The following is a 22,743-nucleotide window of genomic DNA, read 5'->3' as shown; positions in this document are numbered from 1 at the left end:
CACACATATCAGGTGTCACGCAAAGCAGTTAGGTACAAGAGCTTGGCCCTGGGCGTGGCCAAGGGACTCAGTAGCGCCCCCTTAGGTGATTGAGGCAGTGGTTGGCACATACTTTCAGCTAGACGCATCAAATTCGGTAGGTATGTGTATCTCCCCAAGATGAACAACTTTCGTATGTACAATGCATTAGCCACGCCCAACAGGAAGTGAGGTATTTGGGATTTTGTGCGGACTAAAATGTGATGAATTGTGATGCCAGAAGACGTTCTTCCCATAGGTGAAAACTCATGAAATTTGGCACACACGTCAAGAGGTACCATGAATACACAGGGGAAAAGCCTTGGCACTGGGCTTGGCCCAGGAACTCCATAGCGCCCCCTTATGTCACTTTGACTTGTGGTTGGAATATAGTTTTAGATACACACACCAAATTTGGTGGGTGTGTGTAACTCCCAAAAACAATCAACTTTTGTATTAACATGCCATTAGCCACGCCCACAGGAAGTGAGGTAATTGGGATTTTGTGCATTGTGGACATGATCAATTTTAATGTACTCCTCCTAGACGATTGATCCGATTCATGTGAAAGTTGGTATACATGATGCCAATATGCTTCTGATTCTAAATTGTGAAGCTTTTTTTGATATGTTGTAATTTGACGAAATGGCGAAACTATGAATTTTAATACCCTTCCACGTTAACAATAAATGTGTCTTAATTCACCATGCATGGCTTGAAATGTTTTAAATTTCACAGGTCTTTGAATACCATGGTAGTGATGATATTCACATGCCCATAATGTATATTTGGCATAGCGCCACCACCTGGCAACAGAAAGAATGGCAATTACATTGATGTTACATGATCAATTTTAACATACTCCTCCTAGACGGTTTGCCGGATTCATGTGAAATTTGGCTAACATTATGCCAAGATGTTGCTGATGTTAAATTGCGAAGGGATTTTTGATATGTTGTAATATGTCATGATTTTAATATCTCACCATATAAACTGGAAATGTGTCATATAATCACAGTGCATTGAATGAATGGTCTGAAACTTCTCAGGTTAATAGATATTATGATTATGCTGATATCCAGACACCCAATGGGCCTGCCTGACATAGCGCCACCACCTGGCCAAGTAGGAAATGTGCCAGAAATGGACAATGCCTTAAGTGATTGATCTGAAACTTTATAAAATATTGGATATCATTATTGTGATGATATTCACACATATAATTCACATGCCTAGCATAGCGCCACCATCTGGCCAAACAGGAAATATGCCAGAAATGCTCTATGCTTTCAGTGAATGGTCTGAAACTTCTCAGGTTAATAGATATTATAATTATGATGATATCCAGACACCCTATGGGCCTGCCTGGCATAGCGCCACCACCTGGCCAAGCAGGAAAATGTGCCAGAAATTGGTAATGCCTTTATTGGTTGATCTGAAACTTTATAAAATATTGGATATCATTATTGTGATGATATTCACATGTGTAATTCACATGCCTAATATAGCGCCACCATCTGGCCAAAAAGTGTATAAAAAATGTTCTTTGCTTAAAATGAATAATCTGAAATTTCTCAGGTTAATATATATTATGATTATGATGACACACAATGGGCCTGCCTTGCATATTGCCCCACCTGGCCAAGCAAGTAAATGTGCCAGAAAATAACATGCAAAAACAAATAACACACATATCAAATATGTACATTTTACAAATGCACCACGTCGGTGCTTTGTTGGATTCTGAAATGTCATGGGTTGCGGCCCGCAGGTGCTCGGGCCCGCCATTGCCGCTTGCGGCTATATTTTATAGTATTTTTATGATCTGCATAATTACTAACAGCTAAACATATTTAGTAATTTGAATACATCATATTGATATTTAAATTATTAGGCCACACTTGTCTTTAATATCATCACATTTGTGGTGTGTAGGCCTAAATCTAATTAAGTGCCTGTCACTTAAGGACAATTTCGGTATTTTACACTTAAAGCCCTGTTTTCAGATTGTTTCTGATGAAATAGAACGGTTAAGATTGAAATTTGGACATATGCTGCTGGTCTGAGAGTTTTCGGTTTCTGTGGTAGCGCCCCCCGCCCACCTCCACAATGGCTGCATAGGTGCACTGGAACAATCCTTCCTAAAACACTTTAAACTTTCGTTTACAAAGACGTAAAACTCACCGAGTGGTCAGGGGTGTTCACTGATATGCTCACACAAAAATTGCTGCAAAAGATGCTTTCCAACAGGTGTTTTACCATTCGTTGTAAAACTGTGGAGCTGTTTTTCCAAATGCCTCACACCCGTACATTCTTCTGTTGAGAGCTTGAATAATAGACACTCCCGCCCAGTTGGTGGCGATGATGCACCTTTGCATACACTTGCCAATTACAAGCAAACCACTGGCAGAAGATCACTGTCTTAATTATAAGCATTTGAAGTATTTTGCAACAGACAGCCAATAAAGGGGCGATTTTGTGCAGTTCCGAATTGCGGGAAAATTCGTGGCAAAAAAAGTTGTCACAGACTTCCTTTCAACGATCCAGAAAGGCTAAAGTTGTGGCTGGAATTTCTGGTGTTGGATGTGAGCACATCTGTTGAGGATCTGCAGAAAGCGGATCACAGTGTCTGTGGTCTGCATTTTACTAATGAGGACTTTGCTGGAGGTCGAAAGAAATCGCCCAAAAAGCTCTTTCGCCTGAGAAATACAGCGATTCCCACATTACGTCCTGGGATGACAGAGTTGGAAGAACTTGGGGTAAGCTTGACATTTTGTAACGTAATGTTTGTAACAGGGGGAAAATTAACTTATTTGTTATGTCCATAACCTGTCATGTTCATAACATTATAAGCCTAACACCCTAGCCTACATGAATAATTTGGCTTGATTTTGTGCGTTTACTATTTGTTTGGCTGTGGAACTTTCATGATGAAAACTCATATACATTGTGGCGCTAACTTTGATCTTTTAAACATATATGGATAGCGTGTAGCCTATGATACCACGACTGCATAAGACTACAGAAAGAATACAAACAACCCCATATCCGTTTCCGGCGTAACTCACAGCACATCCAATACAAGTCAATGGAGTTGCACATAAACTACGAAAAAACCTGTTGGAAATCATCTTTTGCAGCGATTTTTCTGTTAGCATATCAGTGAACACCCCTGACCACTCGGTGAGTTTCACGTCTTTGTAAACAAAAGTTTAATGGATTTTAGGAAGGATTGTTCCAGTGCACCTATGCAGCCATAGTGGAGGTAGGGGGGCGCCACAGAAACCGAAAACTCTCAGACCAGCAGCATATGTCCAAATTTCAATCTTAACCATTCTATTTCATCAGAAACAATCTGAAAACAGGGTTTGTCCTTTAATCAACCTTAATCTATGCACAGGTCAAACGTATGGCATTTATAAGGGGGGGAAGTAAAGGGTTTTTTCTTGTAGTGAACACCACTTGCAGTGGTGAAAGGTTACATACATGCTAACTTGTGTCTTTGCTCATTTCATTGCAATGTTATTCTGTCAAAGCTGAATAGTAGGTGTCTTTATCTCTCTTTCACCTGATTATATATCGATTCTTTATGAATCTGAAGATGTTACCAATTGAAGAAAAGAAAATTGTAGATTTCTAATCAGTATTTTTTTTCTTTTATCAATAGGCCTAAGTTCTATAAATCACCCATTGAGTCAGCCAACTTACTAGCCAGCCTACTGCTGACGTGTTTTTGAAATATATTTGTCAAAAATGATCAAATGGAACAAACCATGCCCTTTTGTTGGACCTTCAGTGGATGTAATTACTGACACATTTATATAGAGGGTAGCAGATAGAGTTGACAATAGGAGATGATGGACAAAATGGTAACAAAGAAATGGAAATTATTAATAACAGCAAAACAGAACATGAGTGTTCAGCATGTGTGTTACTCTCACTGCACCATTTTGCTGTACATGTGACACACAGCTGCCAGTCTGAAAATGAAGTCCTCTGTGGTCATGTGTTAACATTGTTTTTCTTTTTTTTTAAGGGAACACACATTGGTTACTTCCTTAACACCTTCACAAACATCCTCTTCTGCTAATCTTGCTGTTTATTGATGCTATTAGGCATGGGAACTAACTAAACTAAACTAACTAACTAAACTAACTAATTGATGTTTTTACTAGTCAAGTTTATTTATATAGCGCATTTCATACACAGGTCACTCAATGTGCTTTACATAAACAAAAGCAAACAGTAATAGCAAATAAAAGCATAATTTAAAAGGTAAAGATCATAATAAAAAAAGAAAACATAAAACGCACAAGGTAAAATTATTTAAAAATAAAGAATGATTAAAAACACAAAATGAAAACAGACACAAGGTAGAATAATTTACAGGCAGATTCAGAATTTGTAACTCAGTGCAGCAGATAGCCTGGTCCTACCAGACTCGTACATTTCCATTGCCAAGCATTAACTTACTTGAAGGTGAGTACTCTGTTGAAGTTTAAAACTATTGGATCTGCCCAGAGCCACTCTGGATCTGCCATAACCAATCTCTATTTCAATTCAATTCAATTAAAAAAACTTTATTTATCCCCGAGGGGCAATTTTCTCTATGCAGGCATAGTGACATATAAGACATAACACAACATATAAGACAGGACAGACAAAGAAAGAATAGGACAGACAGGAGTGTGGGGGGGGGTTAGTCCCAGGAGATGGGGGAGGGGGGGGGGGGCTTGGATTCAAGTTCAAAAGGCGAATAGCCTCAAAAGTAAAGGTGGCCTTCCTCCTGTTAGTCCTAGCCAGAGGACAGCCATTCAAAAACCCTGTGTAGGACATGGGTAGAGTCTTCTAGGATGCAGTTGGGTTTCCTTAATGTTGCCTTGTCGTGCAGTGATGTCAGAGACTGAAGAGGGTGGCCAATGATTTTAGAACATGGTTCACAATGCTCTGGAGGTGTTTCTTATTTTTGATTGAGAGGGAGTGAAACCAGCACATGGATGAAAAGGTCAGTATACTTTCAATAAAGGAGGTGTAAAACATGCTAAGAATCTTCCTGTTCACTCCAAAAGAAGTAAAGCTTCCTCAAGAAATACTGCCTCTGTTGACATTTTTTCATAATCACCTCTGTATTAGAGTCAAAACGCAGTTTGTCATCAATGATAATGCCCAGGTATTTATATTCATGTACAACTTCCACTGGTTCCCCATGGATTGTAGTTGCAGTCCTGCTTCCTCCACGCTTAGTGAAGTCAATGAACATCTCCTTGGTCTTTGTAACATTTAGCTCCAAAAATGAGCTATCACACCATTCCAACTACTGCCATATTGGCATTACGAACTAACCCCATGCATTTCTATGGAGGATTCTTTGAGTGCTCTCTCTTCATTAGAGAGTCTCTGTATTAATTTCTTTGATCATGCTTCATCTATACCCTGAACTCAGAATACCTACACACACACTAACAACAATGGGCATAAGGTGGATGTAAAATATGGCAAACCTACTGTACATCTTGTCCTTTCTCATTTTGAATGACCGTTCACATATTTATTCAGAGGCAGTTACAAGGTTGAAAATTACAGATATAGGGAAAGGTTTCAGTGCATACATTTGTAATAATGCACAAAACCAACTTGATATTGATCAACATGATATTTGAGGTTTAGAAAGAAGAAACATTATTGTAAGAGTACAGATGGACACAACATTCTGTCTATAAAAGCCACACACATACAAATAGTCTACTGTGTACCTTGTAAAGATTTTCTGGAGGTTTTGGGTAGACTAACATATCAGATAAAACCCCTGGTAGTGTTCTCATAGAATGTAGAAATAGTGGTTTAACAACTTTCAGACACAGTTAGGCCCATATGCAATATCTACAGGAAATGTCTAAAGAGAAGTGGCTGAGCCATTTACTGCTCTAAAAAAAATTTAGTTCCATTTGAGGAACTTCCATCACTTCTGCTGGCATGTGAGCATATGAGAGAGGCAACTCTCACACATATGCAAATCATTTTCTTTGACAGCTGAACTTCCTATGTTAAAGAGGCCGGAGAAAACAACAGCTTACAGTTACCTCTAGAAAGAAGACAAAACCGTCTCAAATTCAGTCCATTGAAGTAGACCCTCCACAGGTAACTTAAAACCAGGTGAGCTATATCTGTATTTGAATTCAGTCTTTCAAACATTTGTATTAGATAGTGTGAGAAATAGATTTTTATAGATTATGCATTACGGTTTGTAAGCAGGCACTAACCATATTTAACATCTTGTTTCTTTATCTGCTTATTTTTTTGTAGTTGTTTTGTTTAGTTGTGTTTTCATTTAATCTTTATACCTATCTGTTATTTTACTTGAGCACGACCATTAGCTTCTGCTTCTGAAAAAAATGTATTGCCTTTGAAGTGTATATACCGTAAAACTCCTAATAATAGCCCGGGCTTTTATTTTCCCAAATCGCCAAACTGCACCAGCTAGTATTAGAGACAGGCGTCTATATGAGACAGGCCTTTAATTCCCTTTACACAAAACTTTTCCTCTGCAAAGATGGAAAATATTATCGAATTCATTATTTCAAACACACTGAATGTCTACCTATATGACTAGGCTATCTGATGACAATTACGGATCATCATTCATTTAGTGTTGAGATGTTGTTCATTGAGTGAGATACAGTAAGATCCAAATGGGATAGCCAGAACAGATGAAACACGTTTTAATTACGTAATTTACAAAGAGATCGTATCATACTGAAAGCTCATATTTTGTCACTAGCAAATAGCCTATATCGGTCTTTTGTCAAATACAGTTGCATTATCAGCCCTGACCAAAACCGTTCAGGAATTATTTATGCAAAAGTGGAACGTGCTTAATGTTTAATTCTCCCTCCTTTTCGGCACGAATGAAACAGCATGAGAGAGCATGAACCATATTGTTTCTCCCGTTTTGTATTTGCCAAATTTGATAACAGTCTACATTCAAATCATAGCCTACTTCCAGGCGCGCGGGAACATATTTTTGACCAGGGGTGCTGAATAACAAAATAATCATGGATGTCCGACGATTTCTCCCCCAGCATATGATTCGAATTTAGACAGCTAAATACGCCATTTCACCGCCATGTAAGAGTAGGTCTAAGAGTGAGAAGTTTTATAATGCCCTGGGCAGCCACATTCCACAGCAACTATGCGCAGCACTTGCCACTCCGACTCATCAATAAAAACTGTGCGTGCACACACCAGTCCCATAGAAGCGCACTTGACTTTACATCAGCGGCGCCGGAACGAGTTTGAAAGTGGGGGTGCAAAAAAAAAAAAAAAAGCTGGTTTCGGGCTGGGTTCCCCGAGACAATTTAGAAAATTCCAGACAACTATTCACGCAGGTTTTCACGTGGGATATTACGATATAAGATAGTCTAATAATAATTTTAAAAAAGTCTAACAAAAAAACTGTCATTATGTTAGGTGTGTGGTGCTGTGTAGTGATTTCGGGTGGTTTCATTCAAGCTGATTGGACTGCAAGTAGCGTCTTTTTACGCACAGAGTGATTTAGTCTAGGCTACAAGTTCTAAATGAATAATCTGTTAAAATAAACTGCGCCTGATATTGACACACAGACACACCAGCATAACCTGAATGTCCATTCAAGGAATAAAGGAGGTAGTCTATAGCCAATAACAATGATCACAATCTCCATTTTCTGTCCTGTGCACGCAGCCAAGTTCATTCCCATTCTCCACGCAGTGCCAAGATGCACATAATTTGGCCTGTGAATCACTGACATATTTTACAAGAGCCCTATAACATCGAAACGATCAAAAACATTGAAACAATCTCTGTAGTCCTCCACACAAGTTCCAAGAACAAATACAACTGAAGGTAGCGTAGAGCAGTAATGCACAGCGATTTGTAAGTGTGCTGGTGACGATAACTGAACTGAGCTTCAGTATCATCGTAGCCTCGCTGGTCGCATTGATACGGTTGGTGCATATTAGTGTTGCGTGGGTCAACCCGTTACCGTGGGTGCGGGTAAGCTTGATCGGAAAATATCGCGGGTGCGTCGAAATAGGTTAAATCCTGGAACGGTGGATTCCATTCTTTTTTTACACAGTGCAGCCAAACAGCTAACCTAAATCAAACAGGATCGTACAAATGCATTTTTGTTAAGTTCGTGGATGCATGTTATAGGCCTAATGATAATTTCAACTTTCTTTCATTAGACAGATGCAGTTTTGTTAAGTTCGTGGATGCATGCTATAATGATAATTTTCAGGTTCAGTTCATAAAAATGTAAAGTTTAGGCAACAGACAGATATCAAGGGTTTAAACCGATTGAACACATCTGTGTCAATGTGTGTGTGTTTGTGCTCGCGCCAGTGGCGTAACAAGCCAATGGTGGGCCCAGGTGCGAGAGCGCTACATGGGCCCCATATCAACGAATTTCGGCCCAAGATGAATTAGCTCTGATACATGCAATACACATTAAGGGTGACTTCAATTGTTTATGCAAAGGGCCTGAGGCACCGAAGTAGTTTAGTAGTTACAGATTACAATTTCAAATAAAAAACACACGACTACATATCCATTACATGTCAAAACATTAAAAAAAATATTTTATTAACAGCCTGCAGGCCAGGGTAATCTAATATTACTGCATTAACATCAACTCGCATGGAATTATGGGAACACTCAATGCGCCTCTTCAACCCTCTGCTGAAACTGCAAGCGTAGATTGCTTGCTTATAAACTCGCACTGCGCAGAAACAAAACTTAATGTAGCCTAACTTATTTAACCGTCCAGAAACCAAATAAAATTATTCATATGCATACAATCCCCAATATGCGTGAATTAGGCCATTAGAAGAAGGCCATCTTACGAGCCTTTCGTTGTGCAAAATCGTCAACGATGTTCCCAATATTTAATGCTCTGGCTCTCGTATTTTCAATGGACAGGATAGCTAACCCACGGAGCCTCTCCTGCCCCATGCTGCTCCTTAGGTATAGATCTTAATAAATTTGAGTTTGGAAAAAGATCGCTTAGCTGTTGCCACAGTCACAGGCAATGTCAGAAACAACATGAGTAGGCTACACACTTCCCCGAATGTGGATGTTACACTGTCATAATCTACCACCAGCATTTTGGCAAGTTGAAAAATAGATGACATCTGTGAAATCTCTGCTTTAAAGCAAGACCTGAATGAGAGGAGTTGTGTTGGGAATGTCGGTGCAATGCCCCTGCTATAATGGTCTGACAAACGTCTTGCCTTTTCAAGCAGTTCATCATCACCTGCCAGTTGAAGGGTCGTACGTAAAGACTCAAACACATGACAAGTTTCCCGCATACTTGCAAATCTTTGGGAGAGCTGACTGATTATGATGTCCAGAGTTGCATAAAATACCTGCACTTTGACTCTCTGCATCGGTTAAGCGCTCATCTTCCGATAGATCGTCAAAGTGACGCTTCACTCTCCGTGCTCTAAAGTTCTAAAAAAAAAAAAAAAAAGGAGGCAGGGCGGGGGTAGCGACGGGCCCCGGGAGGTCACGGGCCCTGGTGCGACTGCACTTGCTGCACCTACTATAGTTACGCCACTGGCTCGCGCGCCCGCCCGCGGAGAGAGAGAGAGAGTTCATGTTAGGCTACATGATGTAGCCTATTACTTGTGTTTTACCTTTAAATGCATCAATAAAGAATTAAGGATCTTTCAGTTTGTTTATTTATTTAGTAGGCCTAGCCTATGTCCCTGAAGCTAGATTCAGATTCAATTAATCCAACATGATAGCGAGCCAAGCCTAGAGCAACAACTCTTTGTTGAAGCATATACTGTAGCCTACAGTGCAAATTCTTCTTGTTTCAGTGTTTAGTTAATAAGAAAGCATTGTCTCTACCTCAATATGAACTACGAAGGATATAGCCTAGGCTATAGGCACATTGTTTTTTTTTTGTCAGGTCGGGTCGGGTTCGGGTCGTTAATCAGCGCATATTTTTGAGGGTCGGGTGGGTGCGGATGTTAAAAAACCTTATCCCCGCAACACTAGTGCAGGGTTGCTCGTAGGATAACCCTTTTCCTGGACCAGTCACCTGGTTTGGAGGCCAGACTAGAGCAGAAGTAATTAAAGCTACAGCGCTGTAAATAGATCTACAGTGTAGATCAGCTTTTTTTTTTTACCCCCGAAAAGTGGGGGTGCGTTCGCACCCCCTGCACCGGTGCTTCCGGCGCGCTTGGAGGCCAGACTAGAGCAGAAGTAATTAAAGCTACAGTGCTGTAAATAGATCTACAGTGTAGATCAGGTTTTTTTTTTTACCCCCGAAAAGTGGGGGTGCGTTCGCACCCCCTGCACCGGTGCTTCCGGCGCGCTTGCTTTACATAATTAACCTATTTCAGTATATAGCCAGAGAATGTCCGTAGACGGGCTCTGATATAGCCTAGTCTAAGGTAAATTCCTTCTCTGTATCGCCATGGCATTTAGAATAAAGAATAACGTTCGCGAACCGTTCTGGTTTTGTTGCCAGCATGAAAACACGTTTACCATCGGCCTATCCGCAAATTTTAAACACAAGGGATGAATTGAACGATGACAAAGTCGGACATATAGGCATAGTTCATATTGAAAAAAAAAGCTATACAATTTGGAACTCTAGCTTTTCACCGCAGTCTTTTAATGCCATAATCATAACGTGTGCAGTCTGCGGCATACTCAAATCACACCCAAGATTCGCGACGAGATGAGCAGCAACTTGATGCAACATTCTAAAACCTTGCAACTGTGACCAGACAAGGTGAATGCTTTGCGACGGCTTGCAACGACGTGCAACATCTAATTCACACTGCTGTAACCTCCTTTCTGTTTCGTGTCATTGCGAATCTTTAAACAGACGATCTGACGGGTTTTAGAAGATTAAATACAACCCGAAACTAAAAAACAGACCAGGCCTCTACTGGAGACCGGCCTTTAACCCAAACCTGTAGCCACGCCAGGCGTTTAAAAGAGACAGGCGTCTCTTAAGGACTCGGCGATTATTTGAAGTTTTACGGTAACCCAATTATCTACCATGCTACCGTAACGGTTCTTACTTCCCCTTGATATCGATAGTGTTTTGTCAACTACAGTTCTGCTCATTTGGATTGTCTCATCATAGGCGGATTATGAACTTTCGGGCCCCTGGGCCCAAATGTATTAAGGGCCCCCCACTAATTGTTGTATATGTGGGAGGGGGGGTTTGGGGGTCCTCCCCCAGAACATTTTTGATTTGTTTGATGTGATTTCCTGTATTCTGGTGCATTTTGGGGATGGCCAATACTAAATTCAATCAGATTCATAGCCTACATCCTGATTTGCTGATATTGAGGCAGTGATTCCATGCAAAGGCTTGGGCTTCAGGGCCCCCTGACCCCTTGGGCCCCTGGGCCTGGGCCCGGTAGGCCTGTGCAGTAATCCATCCCTGATCATAGTAAGTTGAAACTTGTATACATCTCTAAAAAGATGACATGTTTGACCTTTGACAATCCTACACCACTCATGATATCACAATAAAGAGAAAGAAACTCATGGCCAGGGGCCTATTGCACAAAACTAGGATAAGGGATTAAGCCGGGATATCTTGGTTATCCTGGCTCAATTTATCCATGATCCAGTTGCACAAAAACGGGATAGGGGACAGCAGGATATGTTATGGTATAAATCACCATGGCGATTTATTCTGTGGAGCTAGCCTGCTCCAGACCAGGCTAAGTTCCAGGATCTATTTAATCTCATCCTTTATCTCAGTCAGCAGTCACCACAAACGGAAACCAATAGTTATTCCACTGCCCACTACACATTGTTATCACATATAACTAGACCCACTGTCATTATTTAAACGTTTGTGATCATTAATTAACTTTTACATATCGCCATTCCTGACCTGTCATGTGACAATATGACGTCACGGGAGTGCCTAACCATTTCGCGTGTGGTGGCACTAGTTGCAATATTGTCCTGAACAGAGGTGTTGCTGTTTGTTGCTGTTGTGAAAAGGCTATCGCTACCTACTTCACACCGTAGAAGAAGCAATGAAGCCGCTCTAGTTATGTCTAGTTGCCATGGTGAATCAGTGAATCTGTGATTGGTAGCGGGGTCTATTTGAGGGAGCCGTGAGCGCGCACTTATCCAGGATAGGTTTCACCTGGCTTGATGAATCCGTGTCTGCTCATCCTGGCTTGCTCGTTGTGCAACCAACTAAGCCTGTACGCTCTTGTTTTGGATTCATTGAGCGCAGCTCAGTAACTTATCCCGGATTTCTTAATTCTGCTTTTGTGCAACAGGCCCCAGGTGGTTTTATATTATGTCTGTGTGTTGTGAAGATCCGGGACATAGAGTAAATTATATTGCTTAATAGCGCCTCCTAAAGGCCTAGCGGGGTATAGCAACAGAATGTTCAAAGATTCAAAGCTCCAATGACACGGAGAGAAGTTAGTAACTGGTGGTGTTAGTTGAGAAGTGTTTGTCAGTTGCTGCAGTGTTTGAAAGTACTGTGTGCGTCCATGTAAATGTAAGTACCACAGTTAATGTTAATGTAAGGAAATACTGATGCTGAGTGTTGTTGTCTTTCAGTTATAATTTTAAGTTGTAGTTTGAATGTGAGTTGAATCAGAGACTTTCTAATAAGGAGACATAGAAATGCATGGGGCTAGTCCCACCCCTTCCTTGGCAAAACGTCGACATGTGAATACATTGAGCCAATCATGTGGTGTGATGTGAATACATTGAGCAAATCATATGGTGTGTTGTGAAGACATCGTGCCAATCATGTGTTGTGATCTCGCCGCTGGAGCAAGATTGGTGTCGTGAAGCCTTGCGCACGCGCAGTTCGACCCAAAGACTGTGCCCGATGAGTGCCCATAAAACGTTGGCATATGGCCGCCGAGTGGAGGGACTTGCCTAAAAGGACTTTGGTTGAATGGATATCCTGTGGGAAATATCTGTCATCAAGGAAGCTCTGTGCTAAAGACGCTAAGCTAAGCCAATGTTAGTTTGACCTTGATAGCATGCTAAGGCTACTCCAATGTATCAATGTGGCTGCTAGCAGCTTAGCTCAAATTATGCATAGCTTAGCCTTAAAGGTTAGGAGTAATATTGGACACATGCGGATGATGATGTTTATTATTTGGTAAGAAATAGTTACTGATACTGTTACATTCTCACTTGTCATATTGTCTTGTTAGTCCACATTAGTCTTGCTACTGCTTTGCTGGTAACTAGTGTTAGCTGTTATTGATAGTGAGCTGTTAAATGCTAAGTGCTTATAGCCACAGTGTTGTAATGTAAGAATAACTGGTTATGTACAGTGGGCATCGCTTTCAAATGGCCACTTCAGTCGCGCATTACGAGGCGTGAAGCTGCATGAAGCTTTAGTACCACTTTCAGCCACTGTGCGTCGCTCTGCCACTGTACATCACTCTGCCTGCCGCCCCTTCTGAAAAAGCTCGCTTTACCTCGATTTAGGCTACTTGGGTATGGCTTAAAGCCTGTGTTGCAGGTTAACCACCACTGTTGATTAATGGGTACATAAAGCACTCAATATATGTATATCATTTTTAAAAATGTCTCCAAATGGTGTTAAATGCCAGTTTTTGTTGTTTTTAGCATTAGCGGGTTTTTTGTACGCAATTCGGTGATGACGTCACTTTGGGGACTACTTGATCTGCGCTTCATTCATTTCAATGCATTTCAATGGACATCGCGGTTACACTTTCAACATAAAGTTTGTATATTTACACTTTGAATTTCGTCACAGCATTTATATCACAGCTACCCTATGATCTACCAATGGTAATAACGGTGCCTGATATCAATTTAGTAATTTCTCTGAATTTCGGGAGGTCTCGTTTTGGAGGGTATGTTTTACATTCATTCCTATGGGAAACGGTCGCGGTTACACTTTCAACATAAAGTTTGTATATTTACACTTCGAATTTCGTCACAGCATTTATATCACAGCTACCCTATGATCTACCAATGGTAATAACGGTGCCTGATATCAATTTAGTAATATTTCTGAATTTCGGGAGGTCTCGTTTTGGAGGGTATGTTTTACATTCATTCCTATGGGAAACGGTCGCGGTTACACTTTCAACATAAAGTTTGTATATTTACACTTCGAATTTCGTCACAGCATTTATATCACAGCTACCCTATGATCTACCAATGGTAATAACGGTGCCTGATATCAATTTAGTAATTTCTCTGAATTTCGGGAGGTCTCGTTTTGGAGGGTATGTTTTACATTAATTCCTATGGGAAACGGTCGCGGTTACACTTTCAACATAAAGTTTGTATATTTACACTTCGAATTTCGTCACAGCATTTATATCACAGCTACCCTATGATCTACCAATGGTAATAACGGTGCCTGATATCAATTTAGTAATATTTCTGAATTTCGGGAGGTCTCGTTTTGGAGGGTATGTTTTACATTCATTCCTATGGGAAACGGTCGCGGTTACACTTTCAACATAAAGTTTGTATATTTACACTTCGAATTTCGTCACAGCATTTATATCACAGCTACCCTATGATCTACCAATGGTAATAACGGTGCCTGATATCAATTTAGTAATTTTTCTGAATTTCGGGAGGTTGTTTGTAAATTTACACTTCGAATTTCGTTACAGCATTTATATGACAACGACCCTACCCAGACAGCATTTACATCTGTGCCAGATCCGTTTTTGAATCGGCAGATTCGCGCAGCAGTCGCACTCACTATGCAGATCTGCACCAACTTTGCGCCAGACTTGTCTGTAGCTTCTGACTGTGACAGTCCATCCAGCGGGTGCGGCGCCTATCCGGGGCAGCTTCGCAGACCAGACGCGCCACAACTGAATTGAGTCCGCCCGGCGGGTGTGGGCCAGATCCTCAGGAGCTGCGCAGACCTGACGCGCCACAACTAACGGACCACTTTTCCCCCACATAAACCTGCAACTGCAACTACGTTATGTGATTATGCAGTGGAAGACAGGCTGCGCCGTCTTTGTGATTATTGGTAAGTACATTATACAAGTATCATTTTAAATGTAAACTGGTGTTGATGTCATTTTAGTCTGCTAAATATTTAGGCCTGTTCTGTATTAAACATGAAAGTTTACAAACTTAGTTTACTCTGAAATTCTGACAACCTGAAACGTGCCAGACAAGCTGGGTAGTAGCTACGGTTATAGCTTGTAGTCTAGGTTCTTTTAAACATGCATCCACAACTATGTGAACATGAGCTTTAAGGCTAAATTGGTGAGCTTTGCTTATTATTCACCAAAATCGCTTAATATCGTGTCCTTGTGTGTTAGCTGCAAATTCGTAGCCATTTGTCTGTAGCTAGCCTTGCTGCTAGTAGCACTGCAGGTAGCTTTAGACGGCCAGCGTTTTTTAAGCCTGTTTAAAATGGATTTAGAGTGGAAAAACTGGGCTATAAAGCCTTTTATCGAAGGTCCACAAGAATTGTCGCTGTCCTCCAGTTTATCCGGTTTGGGATGCAATGCGTTGTTGGCATACTATAACGTTACTGTTATAAAATAAATAATCTTTGGATGTTGAATCTAATATTTACTCTTTGTTTCTTTGCTTTGTGTGCTTTTTGTACGTCTCACAGGAGCAGTGAGGAAGAATCGCAGGTTGATGCCTAACTTTAACGTTAGTCCATTGGGCTAGTTTTTGCCCTGGTCCTCTGACATCCATCCGTGAACAGCGCTGCTATTCACCGTCTGCTCGAAAATATTTCTCAGGACAGCTAGCCTCTGCGAGAGATCTGCCGCTGCCGCGACCAAGGAACTGCTGCTGACCTGCGAGCTGCCATGATGGCAGCCTGCCCTGCAGTCTGGATTGAGTAGCCTAGCTAACGTCGAAGAACTCTCACGAAACAACAAACTGTCGCTGTCAAAGTCCACCGACCTGCTGATCTGCAGGATCGCCCAACTGTTCTGTGCTTTCAGAGCTCCCCAGACGGCCAGTAATCTTCCTCCGACACAGCTGAGCGCCGTCGTCATCATCATCGGGACATCAGCCGGTTAGATGCAACGGACTATGTTAACATGACATTTTTTTTCAGTGCGTTTAGCGGAGTTTGTTTATCAACATAAGCCTTATATTTCACATATTGGTTTTTGTTATGTTGTAGGCTTAGGCTAGCGGACACAGTGTTCTCTTTTGCCTTTTTAAAATAAAAAACTATTTTGAAAATTACAAATTGTGTGGGTCTTAATTGTCTGATAGCTTAAATATGAATCACAGACCAGGGCCAGATGAGCCCCAGATGTAGAATATGAGTCTGGGCCAGATCCGCACCAAATGCCATGGCAATTAACTGTACTGGGCCAGTTCTGGCCCAGATCTGTCTCTGATCCGTAATTCCAACCTGTTCCGGTATTGGCCCGTTGAAAGAAATGACCCCGGGGCAGGTCCGTTTAGAGGATCTGCGCCAAATGCTAATGAAGATCTGGACCAAATCTGGCCCAAATATATTTTGCTGTCTGGGTATGGTCTAACAAAGATAACAATGTCTTCCGATTTTAGTTTAATGCAATTTTCTGAATTTGAGAGGCCTCATTATGAGGCTACATAATGCACCTATTCAGTTCAATATGCATTACGACACTTTTTTTGTTACTGTCAGTGGACAGCACCGAATGAAAGTCAACATTTTCTTTATATCTAGTGATAGTGATCATGTCGTTAGTTCAGATAAGTAGGCTACCGGGCAAACTTAGTCAGAAGATAGCTAGCTGGGCTAACTTTTTAGTCCCACCTGTGAGCCACCCCAGTTACTTAGCTTCTAGCCGCCGCCGATTAGACTGGTCGTGTCTTCAGCATGAATATTTTCGATAACTACTGCTCGTGATTGATTGCCATTGACATCGTCAGGGTACGGCTTACCAAAGAGGGAGATAATATGGGCAAGTCGCAGTTTTGCAGGTGCTTGTGTGGGCTGTGCCGTCCCGATGGACACTGTGGTGGAGAGCTGCAGTAAGGGAAGCAAGTGCATTTTGGCCGCTGGTCGAGGAGCTCTCCTGTGACCAGCATATGACATGATCTATCTAGCAATCTATCTACCTGTCTATATACATATCTAGGCTATCTATAGCCTATCTATTTATCTATAATCTGTGCTATCTACTGCTGAACAATCCCTTACTCGTCTCTCTTTACTCCTCTCTGGTTACTCTCAAGGGTCTCAAGGTGGGCTTTGGTCTGTAGTCTCCCCAAGGTGACGTAATGCAATGCATTGTGGGGGAAAGGAAAATCACTTCAAACGCTGTGAAATAGTACCTGCTTTTTCGTATTATATTCCGTTTTGTGATACCCAACAACATCAAATACAATGGATAACAGTTTAAATGTTTATTATCAACAAGCAAATTGTGCAAATTCGTTGGAAAATGAACCCTGCAACACGGCCTTTAAGGCTTGACTACACGAAAATCGAAATCGAAATTTGCTGTCTACATTATTGTCAGTGTTGGGGTAACGCAATTACGCAAATCAAAGCAGTGGTGTGATGTTGGATAATTGAGCCAGTAGAGAAATAACTGTTCAGAATTAATCTGTAGCCTTTGGTAGGCTTCTGCGACGTTTTTAACAGGCTACATTTTGGCTTGTGACCCCATTTTGACCTCACAATTTTTTGGCGACCCGATTGACATTATAATTTATATATATTTTTTAAATTAATGTTTGATGTTTTTATATGGTATACTGTGTTGGAAATACAGCGTAACCACAATTTAGTGCACAATTTTATTTTATTTAGTTCACATTTTATTTTCAATCAAATAGCCTATTAGGCAACATTTCAACAACAACAAAAATGACTTGACAAAGTGTCTCTCCACTCACCACATCTAATGAGATATCTGAGCCCTCACACTTCTCTGCAGCCTTTGACAGTCCGGTTCTGTGGTAGAGAAAGCGCATCTCATCTCTGACGTAACATCCAAGCGTGAACGGTACTTAGATTTCATACAGACAAGAGCACTAAATCCAGCTTCACAGAGGTAAGTGCTCTCGAAGGGAACCAATAGTTTCAAAGCAAGTGCGATCACAGTGCGATCTCGGGGTACTCCTCTCTGGCTCCAAACCAGAATTCCTCCACTGTCATGCGTGAATGTGCTTGCTGCTGCATTTTGTCACGAGACATGTCAATCAGCTGTTCAATCGCGGTGGCAGGAATATCCACTGCACGCACATCACAGTGAAACGGATTCCTCACCCAGTCGAACTTTGACATATCCACATCTGGGAAGTATGTGGCGAAGTGCTCCTCAAGACGTTCCAGGTGGCTGCACATCTCCTTTGTGGAACACTTGTCGATGCTGTTGGATCACTCATATGCATGACATTCGTATTTTTCCCCAGCATGCTTGTATTCAGTTCATTGAGTTTTCTGAAAGTGTCCGTGGCAGGGACGGATCATGGCTTGTGCCAAGTGTGCACGTGCACAGGGGCCCTCAGCCAATGGGGGCCTTTGGATTTAAAAAAAATTGCCATGAATTTAGGCTAGATTATGCCCGGTGCTTCTGTCTGTTAATTTGCGGCACAACTGAATGGTGTTATGGAACCGCGGACTGAAAAAAAAAAAAATGTTTTCCTGATCAATAAATACTTCTTAATTCATAAAATATAGAGGCATAACATTAGGTGGAAGTGGTAGGCTATGAGTGCTCATTCAATGTGTATGCGTGTTTGCGAAAGTGAAACTGACCCACTCGTGGGTAGGTGAATGAAGTGGATTCCTGCAATGTTCATGAAAACAGCATAGCGATTGGATAGCCTAATAAATCGCGACTTGTTGTAGGCTTAACAGTAGCTTATATCGTAGCAAATAGCCTATGGCGATGCCGATGACAGACACTTATTTCACTCGTCTCGCTGGAGTGAGCGCATAATGTGGGCTGTTGCGCAAATAAATTAATTAGGGAGATCTGCATCTCCATTTACCAAACGCTATAGTTTTGCTAGCATCTCCACTGTTAACGTGAAATATGTCTCCATGCAAGGTAGTGTCAAGCAGCAGTGAAGTGAAAACCTTATCATGCAGGTAGCCAATGTTCATGTCACCTGAGTCAGACAGAAAACGGGCCCTGCTTGCTCTGTTAAAGTTTGTATGCCCCTTCCAAACTGCGTTAAAAGGGTATATTTAACAGCCAGAATTTCAAAATTTCCCCCCAAAATACTATCAACGTCCCTGCTACCGCCCCGTCAGAAATATGACAACTGTTGTCCGGTCCGTTAAGTGAAAAATGTTGCTGTAGACTGTTTGGACAGCAAAGAGAGATTACAGCCTAATAATAAAAAACAGCTGCTGGAATTCATTTCTGTGTGGGCCTGAGTTATAATATATGACATAATGTACTACATTTTCATTGTGTGAGATTGTGCACCAGCCTGCACAGCGACAGCAAAGAGAGAAGCGCTGGCTGCACGCGGACGTCACTTGCACGCGCATGCGCAAACGCGCCCGTCGCGGTCAGGGGGAGGGAGGGCCTTTTTTGATATTGTGCACAGGGGCCCATATTTGTTTAATCCGTCCCAGGTCCGTGGCATATGCAAGGAGGCACATTTTCTGCTGGTCACACAGAAAGTCCACGAAATCAGTTTTTTTCGCGTCCTTTGAAAACGCCAGCAGTACGTTTCTCAGCTTGAAAAAACGCTCCAAAGTGTTGCCTCTCGACAACCAACGAGCATCTGTGTGAAAAACTAAATCTTCATATTCAGCGCCCATGTCAGCACATAACTGTGCGAACAGACGTGCTCGCAGGGGATGTGGCTTGATGTAGTTCACCATGGCTACAACTTTCTGCAGTATGTCTGCGATGGGCGCGCTCAGTTCTTTAGATGCCAGTTGTTCACGATGAATCATGCAATGATTCCAAAGCGCAGATGGTGCAAAATCCCACCATATTCTCCCATGGAATTCTGTGTGTGTCCATGTACTCCCCAAGAACATCGTACATTGCCTTAGCAGTCTCATGCTCAGGAAGAGGCAGGCAGTATAAAATGTCCTCCTGAATGGCAGTCTGTGCTAAGAAGCGAACAAATGTCAAAGCATGGGCATTCTTGCCTTCAGCGCTAACATCCATTTGAAGAGCATAGGCTGGGGAACTGCAAAGTTTCTCTGCTAGCGTGCTCTCCTGATCAGCGTCAATAGCATCGATTCTTCTCTTAACTGTATTATCAGACAGAGGTATCACATTTAATTTTTTGGCCTCTTCTTCCCCATACATCGCTTTTGCCATTTTCATAGCAGCGGGCATAATTAGTATCTCTCCAATTGTATGCGGGGTCTTGGTTTTAGCAATGAGGTAACTAACTTCAAAAGAAGCATTCAGTGCCGCATCACTCACTGTCGCAGCCTTTTTGAAGTACACTCGCTGCTTATTCAGCTCAGCACATTTCTTTTCAAAAAAACTTTTGGGTTTATCGACATGATCTTTATGTACTGTCTCAAAGTGCCTTTTGAGCTTGTTCGGTTTGAGACCCTTGGCAGACAGCACGTTCCCACACAGCAGACACTTTGGCTTTTCCTCGTTTCTTTCCATGACGCTTGTAAATCCATACTGAAGGAAACTATTGTCGTATCTCCGCTGTCTTTTTGGTGTCTGTTCATCGGGTATGGCTTGTCTGTTCTTTGAGGTGTCAGGCGGGCGAAGAAATCTTTCCATTTTGTGTCGTTTTCAGTTGTTACTGCACTCGCAAGGTAGATGTGATGTCAGCGGCCCTGTGTGTTGGTAGTGCAAGCTACCGTTCCATTTTGGTGCTAGACAAGCGCGTTATCCTTGTGGCATCATCGGTTTTATAAAACAAATTTATAAAAATCCTATCGATAATGTATGTTACTTATGGGTGTATGTGGTGCTTTAGTCATAATAATACTTTTGATAGCATTATAATTCTTTTTTTTCAAAACTATTTTTTCCTTCCACTTGGATATTTCAAGCGACCCCATTAAAATTTCAGGCAACCCAGGTGTTGAAAACTCCTGCTATAAAGGCTTAGACAACTACAGTATGACCCACGTTTTGGTTTCGTAAATTAATTTGCCCTACTTCTTGACTGCAATGTAGTCAATTGACTGTTTGACATGTCATTTTTATTTTTCTGTACAATAAACAAATACATCTGCTTTATGCCGCAGAATTACATTCATATTTGGAACTTACATAGTCCAATGCATCGTTACACTACGTTAGTGTTTTTAGTGTAGCAGAATTACGCACTTGGCCAGCCTATAGAACGGGCACATTTTGGAGAGAATAGAGAATGTACGCACGCAAGAATCTGGTGGCTGGTTACCAGCAAACAATGTTTAATGCATTAACTCAAGACGTCAAACATTTTCTAAACAATACAAACAGAAAGGATGCAGCAGGCAGCAAATGTAGAAGAGTCATTTCCAGTGGAAGAACAAAATGTAGTGATGGGCAAATGAAGCTTTGGTGAACCACTAAACCACAGCAGTGTGAAGCTAGCAACATTAATGAAAAAATCCAATATGGCTGCCACATGTAGATTTTTCAACATAAAAGTCCTTACCCAAACCAGTATATGTAACCAAAAATATTGGTTTGCTAAGGACTTTTATGTTGAAAAATGTATGTGTGGCGGCCATCTTTTTGCTTTTCAGCTAGTGTCGCTAGGTTCACACTGCTGTGGTTCAGTGGTTCACCAAAGCTTCATTTGCCCATCACTAACAAAATGCTGAATGAAGCCCAAAGATATGAAGGCATATCTGGCAAGTTGTTATTTTTTGAAGACGTAAATGGTTGGGCTATAGGCCTATTTTGCAAGAAGGAGACATAAAGCGTGAGCATGCCACACTATCCACAGCTGTGGTAGCGGGGTAGGAGGATTACTGTTAGCGCAGGATTTATATAAAATTCTTCAACAGAAGGCCTGCCTCGATTGCAGGCTTGCCCAAAAAAAAGGCCTGTGGTTTGCGCAGCCTACAGTAAGTAGGTCTTAGTGAGTTAGGAGTCCTCTAGACTTCTTTTAAGCTGTCTCAGAGGTGGAAAGTTGCGTTCGTTGGGGGCAGGACCGGATTAACAATTCATAGACCCTTGGGAACAAATGTCTGATGGCACCCCCTGCCCCCCAGCCAACGTGAATCGGGCGGTCAGTTAATAGGCCCATTCAAGGCACGAGTGCATCTGTGAGGCCAAGCCTCACCAAGTAGCCCGTTTGTTTACAACTAACATTACATTTAATTAAACTGCTTATAGGCTATGCCGAAATAGTTTCAACATTTTGAATATCAGTGTCGGGTGAATTAGGAAATGCCTTATGGCTGAAAGCTGCTTGGGATCCCCCCTGTCAAGCAATAACCATACAAAAAGTTAAAAACAGATGACATGATGCGCGTCACTGACATAATGCGCAAATAATATAGCCTAGATATTCCAATATATTCGAATACATGTGTTTATTTTAGAGGGGATATTCGAACGTCATTTTTGAGCAATTTTGACAGCCCTAGTCCACTGTAGGCTACGCCAATCGTCTATTAACACCTTCCACCTAACCCCGGTGAGTGGGGGTCGCTATAATGCGTGTGAAATAGCACCATTGAGTAGCCTATGCGAAATAGCCTTAAAATCGTTCCGGTGTTGTGTGTTTTCTGGTTTCTCCACCTACTGGTTTCCTTGCGCGTGCATGCGCTGCAGCAGTTGTCAGACATTCACAAACAAGTTGTTTTAGGCG

General features: G+C 41.6%; 1 protein-coding gene across 1 annotated transcript in view; it reads left to right on the top strand.

Annotated features, from left to right (window-relative positions):
* Positions 1-4,968: 4,968 nt before the first annotated feature.
* The window catches only part of LOC143127422 (uncharacterized), a 62,811-nt gene continuing 45,036 nt past the window's right edge, over positions 4,969-22,743 (top strand). Inside the window, exons 1-2 of the mRNA XM_076288918.1 lie at positions 4,969-5,023; positions 6,049-6,171. The gene's annotated coding sequence lies outside the window, so the exon portion shown is untranslated. The remainder of the gene's footprint in view (positions 5,024-6,048; positions 6,172-22,743) is intronic.

This window comes from Alosa pseudoharengus, unplaced genomic scaffold (assembly GCF_046254945.1).
Source record: "Alosa pseudoharengus isolate Yale_2024_CS ecotype anadromous, Long Island Sound unplaced genomic scaffold, YU_APseudo_1.1 YU_APseudo_1.1_scf_17, whole genome shotgun sequence".
In the NCBI taxonomy this organism is placed as follows: Eukaryota; Metazoa; Chordata; class Actinopteri; order Clupeiformes; family Clupeidae; genus Alosa; species Alosa pseudoharengus.
Note: the sequence above shows the minus strand (reverse complement) of the source record. Positions and strands in the feature narration are given on the sequence as shown.